This window comes from Delphinapterus leucas, chromosome 15 (assembly GCF_059928025.1).
Source record: "Delphinapterus leucas isolate spDelLeu-1000000601 "Yukka" chromosome 15, BTC_Dleu_Yukka2, whole genome shotgun sequence".
Lineage (NCBI taxonomy): Eukaryota > Metazoa > Chordata > Mammalia > Artiodactyla > Monodontidae > Delphinapterus > Delphinapterus leucas.
Window position 1 is genome coordinate 33,966,128 of NC_143143.1, and position 8,889 is coordinate 33,975,016.

Genomic DNA, 8,889 nt, shown 5'->3' on the forward strand with positions numbered 1-8,889 from the left:
GTCCTGAGCTTCCCCAACCAAGAGCTGAGACCATGCTGCAATTGCTCGATAAATTTTTTCTGCCACTAAGCCCCAGCAGGCACTCACTGCCTCTGCCTTGTTTGTGATTTTATCCTTAAAAGCTATCATGGTGGGTGGCACACAGTAGGTGCTCAAGAAACATTTGTTGGATGAGTAAATGGATCTGATCCTGCCCAGGGTTCTCTGCATCCTACATGTTCCCCTTCTTGCTTCAGCCCCTTCCTCTCTTCTCCATCTCTTCCCTCTGTTCCAGCACAAATAAAACCCTGTTATTATCCGCACTATACAGAGGAGGAGACAGCGGCGTAAGGAAGGCAAGCAATGTGCCCAAGGCACCCTATGGCGAGAACTGCTGCCACTGAATTGGGAAACCTAAATGCAGTTGGGCGGGGGGGGCACTGGATCCCAGGGTAGCAGAGGTCAAGTGGTGGCTCTCAACCACCAAGGTCACGGGCAGAGTCAAAGCAGAAGTCAGCAAAGTCTGACTCACACAGAACTGTAGCAGTGGCCAGTTGAGCCCAGTGTTCCTAGAAATGAAATAGATGGCAAGCATATTCAATTCTTACTTGATCTGTAGAAGCAAAAGAGTTCTAGGTCAAGTGAAAAAAACTCTAACTTGAATTATAAAAACAGATGGTCAGGGGCTCTTGGCGGAAACAATGGCAGGCATCTCACGCAGGCCTGCGAGCAACTTCACAGATGGCACCACTTTCAACAACAGGAGCACGTTGCCAGGCACCACCAGATGAGCCGTATGGCTGACAGGGTCTTGGTGCTCCAGCTGGGTGTCAGGCCTGAGCCTCTGAGGTGGGAGAGCCAAGTTCAGGACATTGGACCACCAGAGACCTCCCGGCCCTATGTAATATCAATTAGCGAGAGCTCTCCCAGAGATCTCCATCCAAGGCTGAGACCCAGCTCCACTCAATGACCAGCAAGCTCCAGTGGTGGACACCCCATGCCAAACAACTAGCAAGACAGGAACACAACCCCACCCATTAGCAGAGAGGCTGCCTAAAATCATACTAAATTCACAGAGACCCCAAAGCACACCACCAGACTTGGTCCTGCCCACCAGAAAGACAAGATCCAGCCTCATCCACCAGAACACAGGCACCAGTCCCCTCCACCAGGAAGCCTACACAACCCACTGAACCAACCTTACCCATTGGGGGCAGACACCAAAAAAAACAGGAACCTGAAACCTAGGAGGAGACCCCAAACACCGTAAGTTAAGCAAAATGAGAAGACAGAGAAACACACAGCAGATGAAGGAGCAAGGTAAAAACCCACCAGACCTAACAAATGAAGAGGAAATAGGCAGTCTACCTGAAAAATAATTCAGAGTAATGACAGTAAAGATGATCCAAAATCTTGGAAACAGAATGGAGAAAATACAAGAAATGTTTAACAAGCACCTAGAAGAACTAATGGGAAAACAAACAATGACGAAGAACACAATAAATGAAATTTAAAATTCTCCAGAAGGAATCAATAGCAGAAAAACTGAGGCAGAAGAAGGGATAAGTGACCTGGAAGATAAAATAGTGGAAATAACTACTGCAGAGCAGAATAAAGAAAAAAGAATGAAGAGAATTGAGGACAGTCTCAGAGACCTCTGGGACAACATTAAACACATCACCATTCGAATTATAGGGGTCCCAGAAGAAGAAGAGAAAAAGAAAGGGTCTAAGAAAATATTTGAAGAGATTATAGTTGAAAACTTCCCTAACATGGGAAAGGAAACAGTCAATCAAGTCCAGGAAGTGCAGAGAGTCCCATAAATAAATCGACAGGATAATCCAAGGAGAAGCACACCAAGACACATATTAATCAAACTATCAAAAGTTAAATACAAAGAAAAAATATTAAAAGCAGCAAGGGAAAAAAAACAAATAATATACAAGGGGATCCCCATAAGGTTAACAGCGGATCTTTCAGCAGAAATTCTGCAAGCCAGAAGGGAGTGGCAGGACATATTTAAAGTGATGAAAGGGAAAAAACTACAACCAAGATTGCTCTACCCAGTAAGGATCTCATTCAGATTCGATGGAGAAATTAAAAACTTTACAGACAAGCAAAAGCTAAGAGAATTCAGCACCACCAAACCAGCTTTACAACAAATGCTAAAGGAGCTTCTCTAGGCAGAAAACACAAGAGAAGGGAAAAACCTACAGTAACAAACCGAAAACAATTAAGAAAATGGGAATAGGAACATACATATCGATAACTACCTTAAATGTAAATGAATTAAATGCTCCAACCAAAAGACATAGACTGCCTGAATGGATACAAGAACAAGACCCATATATATATATGCTGTCTACAGGAGACCCACTTCAGACTTAGGGACACATACAGATTGAAAGTGAGGGGATGGAAAAAGATATTCCGGGTAAATGGAAATCAAAAGAAAGCTGGAGTAACAACTCTCATATCAGACAAAATAGACTTTAAAATAAAGACTATGACAAGAGACAAAGAAGAACACTACATAATGATCAAGGGATCAATCCAAGAAGAAGATATAACAATTGTAAATATTTATGCACCCAACATAGAAGCAACTCAATACATAAGGCAAATGCTAACAGCCATAAAAGGGGAAATTGACAGTAACACAATCATAGTAGGGGACTTTAACACCCCACTTTCACCTATGGACATATCATCGAACATGAATACAAATAACGAAACACAAGCTTTAAATGATACATTAAACAAGATGGACTTAATTGATATTTATAGGACAACCATCCCAAAACAACTGAATACACTTTCTTCTCAAGTGCTCATGGAACATTCTCCAGGATAGATCATATCTTGGGTCACAAATCAAGCCTTGGTAAATTTAAGAAAACTGAAATCATATCAAGTATCTTTTCTGACCACAATGCTATGACACTAGATATCAAGTATAGGAAAAAAACTGTAAAAAATACAAACACATGGAGGCTAAACAATACACTACTAAATAACCAAGAGATCAATAAAGAAATCAAAGAGGCAGTCAAAAAACACCTAGAAAGAAATGACAATGAAAAAACGATGACGCAAAACCTATGGGATGCAGCAAAAGCAGTTCTAAGAGGGAAGTTTATAGCAATACAATCCTACCTCAAGAAACAGGAAACATCTCAAATAAACAACTTAATGCTACACCTAAAGCAATTAGAGAAAGAAGAACAAAAAAACTCCAAAGTTAGCAGAAGGAAAGAAATCATAAAGATCAGATCAGAAATAAATGAAAAAGAAATGATAGCAAAGATCAATAAAACTAAAAGCTGGTTCTTTGAAAAGATAAACAAAATTGATAAACCATTAGCCAGACTCATCAAGAAAAATAGGGAGAAGACTCAAATCAATAGAATTAGAAATGAAAAAGGAGAAGTAACAGCTGACCTTGCAGAAATACAAAGGATCATGAGAGAATACTACAAGCAACTATATGCCAATAAAATGGACAATCTGGAAGAAATGGACAAATTCTTAGAAAAGCACAAACTTCTGAGACTGAACCAAGAAGAAATAGAAAATATAAACAGACCAATCACAAGCACTGAAATTGAAACTCTGATTAAAAATCTTCCAGCAAACAAAAGCCCAGGACCAGATGGCTTCACAGGCGAATTCTATCAAACATTCAGAGATGAGCTAACACTTATCCTTCTCAAACTCTTCCAAAATATAGCAGAGGGAGAAACACTCCCAAACTCATTCTACGAGGCCACCAACCCTGATACCAAAACCAGAAAAAGATGTCATAAAAAGAGAAAACTACAGGCCAATATCACTGATGAACATAGGTGCAAAAATCCTCAACAAAATACTAGCAAACAGAATGCAACAGCACATTAAAAGGATCATACACCATGATCAAGTGGGGTTTATCCCAAGAATGCAAGGATTCCCCAATGTATGCAAATCAATCAATGTGATAAACCATATTAACAAATTGAAGGAGAAAAACCATATGATTGTCTCAATAGATGCAGAGAAAGATTTTGACAAAATTCAACACCCATTTATGATAAAAACCCTGCAGAAAGTAGGCATAGAGGGAACTTACCTCAACATAATAAAGGCCATATATGACAAACCCACAGCCAATATCGTTCTCAATGGTGAAAAACTGAAACCATGTCCACTAAGATCAGGAACAAGGTTGTCCACTCTCACCACTATTATTCAACATAGTTTTGGAAGTCTTAGACACAGAAGTCAGAGAAGAAAAAAAAATAAAAGCAATCCAAGTCGGAAAAGAAGAAGTAAAGCTGTCACTGTTTGCAGATAACATGTTACTATACATAGAGAATCCTAAAGACACTACCAGAAAACTACTAGAGCTAATCAATGAATTTGGTAAAGTAGCAGGATACAAAATTAATGCACAGAAATATCTTGCATTCCTATACACTAATGATAAGAAATCTGAAAGAGAAATTAAGAAAACACTCCCATTTTCCATTGCAACAAAAAGAATAAAATACCTAGGAATAAACCTACCTAAGGAGACAAAAGACCTGCATGCAGAAAACTGTAAGACACTGATGAAAGAAATTAAAGATGATACAAACAGATAGATATACCATGTTCTTGGATTGGAAGAATCAACATTGTGTAAATGACTATACTACCCAAAGCAATCTACAGATTCAATGCAATCCCTATCAAACTACCAATGGCACTTTTCACAGAACTAGAACAAAAGATTTCACAATTTGTATGGAAACACAAAAGACCCCAAATAGCCAAAGCAATCTTGAGAACGAAAATGGAGCTGGAGGAATCAGGCTCCCTGACTTCAGACTACACTACAAAGCTACAGTAATCAAGAAAATATGGTACTGGCACAAAAACAGAAAGATAGATCAATGGAACAGGATAGAAAGCCCAGAGATAAGCCCACGCACATAAAGTCACCTTATATTTGATAAAGGAGGCAAGAATATACAATGGAGAAAAGACAGCCTCTTCAATAAGTGGTGCTGGGAAAACTGGAGAGGTACATGTAAAAGAATGAGATTAGAACACTCCCTAACACCATACACAAAAATAAAGTCAAAATGGATTAAAGCCATAAATGTAAGGCCAGACACTATCAAACTCTTAAAGGAAAACATAGGCAGAACACTCTATGACATAAATCACAGCAAGATTCTTTTTCACCCACCTCCTAGAGAAATGGAAATAAAAACAAAAATAAACAAATGGGACCTAATGAAGCTTAAAAGCTTTTGCACAGCAAAGGAAACCATAAACAAGACGAAAAGACAACCCCCAGGATGGGAGAAAATATTTGAAAATGAAGCAACTGACAAAGGATTAATCTCCAAAATTTACAAGTAGCTCATGCAGCTCAATATCAAAAGAACAAACAACCCAATCCAAAAATGGGCAGAAGACCTAAATAGACATTTCTCCAAAGTAGACATACAGATTGCCAGCAAACACATTAAAAGTTGCTCAACATCACTAATCATTAGAGAAATGCAAATCAAAAGCACAATGAGGTATCACCTCACACCGGTCAGAATGGCCGTCATCAAAAAATCTACAAACAATAAATGCTGGAGAGGGTGTGGAGAAAAGGGAACCCTCTTGAACTGTTGGTGGGAATGTAAACTGATAAAGCCACTATAGAGGACAGTATGGAGGTTCCTTAAAAAACTAAAAATAGAACTACCATATGACCCAACAATCCCACTACTGGGCATATACCCTGAGAAAATCATAATTCAAAAAGAGACATGTACCACAATGGTCATTGCAGCACTATTTACAATAGCCAGTACATGGAAGCAACCTAAGTGTCCATCGACAGATGAATGGAAAATGATGATGTGGCACATATATACAATGGAATATTACTCAGCCATAAAAAGAAATGAAATTGAGTTATTTGTAGTGGGGTGGATGGACCTAGAGTCTGTCATACAGAGTGAAGTAAGTCAGAAAGAGAAAAACAAATACCGTATGCTAACACATATATATGGAATCTAGAAAAAAATGGATCTGAAGAACTTAGCGGCAGTACAGGAATAAAGGCGCAGACTTGAGGACACGGGGTTGGGGGAAGGGTAAGCTGGGATGAAGTGAGAGAGTGGCATGGACATATATATACATTACCAAATGTAAAACAGATAGCTAGTGGGAAGCAGCCACATAGCACAGGGAGGTTAGCTCCGTGCTTTGTGACCATCTAGAGGGGTGGGATAGGGAGGATGGGAGGGAGGCGCAAGAGGGAGAGGATATGGGGATATATGTATAGCTGATTCACTTTGTTATACAGCAGAAACTAACTCACCATTGTAAAGCAATTATACGCTGATAAAGATGTAAAAAAAAAAAGAAACAGATGGTCAGGACCCCTCAATCAATTCCCAGACTTGACCAGTTTACAGACCCAGGGAGGCTGGGTCCCCTTGAGGAAGGACCTTGATTCACAGCCGAAAATGTATGCTCTTAATCTTTCTCCCAGCTTTCCCCAAAGGGACCTATGCCTTTTATCAGAGTGACTGCATTGGGAAAAAGGGGGAAAATCAGACATTTCCAGGATCACTGAACACAGGCTCTGAACTGACACTAATTCCAGGAGACCCAAAACATCATTGGGGTCCACCAGTCAGAGTAGGGCTTAGGTGGGTCAGATCATCAGTGGAGTTTTAGCTCCACCATCTCACAGTGGGCCCAGTGGGTCCCCAAACCCATCCAGTGGTTATTAACACAGTGGCAGAGCTGGGATTCAAACCCAGGATATCCAGGCTGTGCTCTTAACCACAAAACAATCTGACATCTCTAGGAAGAAAGTGTAATTCAGGGTTTCGGTCCCCATGCCCCAAGCCCAGCCCAAGGTCATGGTGTCAACCCTATTTTCTTGAAACTAGGCAGGAAAATTAGAGACAATCAAAAAGTCACAGGGCCTGACATCAAAAGAAAGGACAAGAGTTAACTAAGCCAGCGGGGCTAGATCCCCCGGGACCATTCCTCACCTTCCCGGCAGTTTGACTAGATCTGATGGTCAAGGTGGGGGAAAGCCCAGAACAAAGGTAAGCCCTTTTACTCTCACCTGGGAAAAGGTCTGTAAATTGTTTGGGAGGCCTCTCAGATATAGAATAAACAAGTAATAAAACAACAAGCTACAGTGATGGAAACTGTGAAAGAGCTTATGGACTGTTTGAAAGAAGATATACACCCTCTGCATTGGTGGGGTCTTTGGATTGCCATCCTAACCCACACACCCACAAAAAAGATGCACCTGATCCCAAAGAGAGCCTGGAAAAGCAGATTCCAACACAAGGATTTAAATAAAGGTAGTTTATTTTGGAGGTGATTCCAGGAAACTCATGATAAATTGAGGACATGGGACGGAGCAGGGAAGGCAGCTTATAAGGGGTTTGTTGGCAGCCAAGTTACCACTGTGGACCTAGAGCTTATCCAACTGGGAGAAAGTGTAGATGGTGCACCTCAGAGTTAACCCAACTAGGGGTGCGGGAGCTGGGTATTCACTCAGTCTTGACTGACAGCTACTCCTTGGAGGGTCCTAATTCCCATATGATTCTGGCAGAGTGGGTATTGGTGGCCATAGAGTGCCTCAGGCAAAGCAAGTCAGCATGTGCAGAAGTGGTGAGGGCAAGCGATGGGGGTAAGGGCACCAACAACATCTGCTGCAAAGCCGAACCCCATCCTTTGGCAGGTCCCAAAGGTACCTGAATTCTCACCCGTCCATGGTGGGGCTTAGAGAGCAGCTTAGTTCAGCTGGGGCTGTGGGGGCAGAGCTCAGTGGGTTTCTGGTTTTACTCTTAACCACACAACCTCAGGCAGGAAAATGGACCTTTAGGAGCTTCAGTTTTCTCACCTGTAAAATGAGTGTAATAGTACCTTGTGGATTATTGTAAGAAGTGAACATAATTCTGCATATAAAGCTCTTAGCCTAACATATAATAAGGGCTCAAAAAGAAAGTGTATTTATTGGGAATTCCCTGGCCGTCCAGTGGTTAGGGCTCAGCGCTTTCACTGCTGGGGCCAGGGTTCAATCCCTGGTCGGGGAACTAAGATCCCACAAGCTGCACAGCATGGCCAAGAAAAGAAAATAAATAAGTAGAGGGGAGAAAAATTTTTTTAAGTGTATTTAATAAAATCATTAACTCATGTGCTTTTCTTACAAGGAAGGTAAGTCTGGCCCTGAAGTTGGCAGGCCCTGAGGCTTCCAGATGCAGTGGTGGAGAGAAGGAGGGAGACTGAATAAGGATGAGACTGACAGCCAAAGTCAGGAAGTCAGAGCAAGGGCCAGGGGGACAGCAGCATCCCACACCGGAGCCAGGTCAGCCACGAGAAGCTGTGCATCTGACATCTTAAGCTGGTCATAAATTGGAGCATGAGGAACATAAACCCCATTGCTTCCCTACTGAAATCCTTCTTGCAAATATCTAGCTATCGGGGAGGTGTAGGGAGGAATCCAGTGGTTGGGACCACCCTCTTCCCACTAACACCAGCCTTAGGTTGTTAGCTGAGGGACAGGGCTCCATCAAGATGAGACAAACACTCTCCCCAAGCTCCCATCCATCCAGGTTGTCTGGGCACTGATCCTCCCATAAGGACAGACCCCTGATCCCAAGGAATTGCTGTTTCCTCTCCAGTGAGAAATCCCAACAGGGGTATTGACCCCTCCAAACCCATAACTTCTTCAGGCAACTGACCCACAAGCCATGTATCTCCTGGTGCCACCTACACATCACCCACAGCATGTCCATTGCCTGTATGGACCCCCAGTGGACCCCCAAATGCTAGCCATGACCCCCAATGTCAGCCAGGACCCCCAATGTACTCAAAAGTCAGGATTTGTGCTGTTCTGCACCATTCCTGAGAATC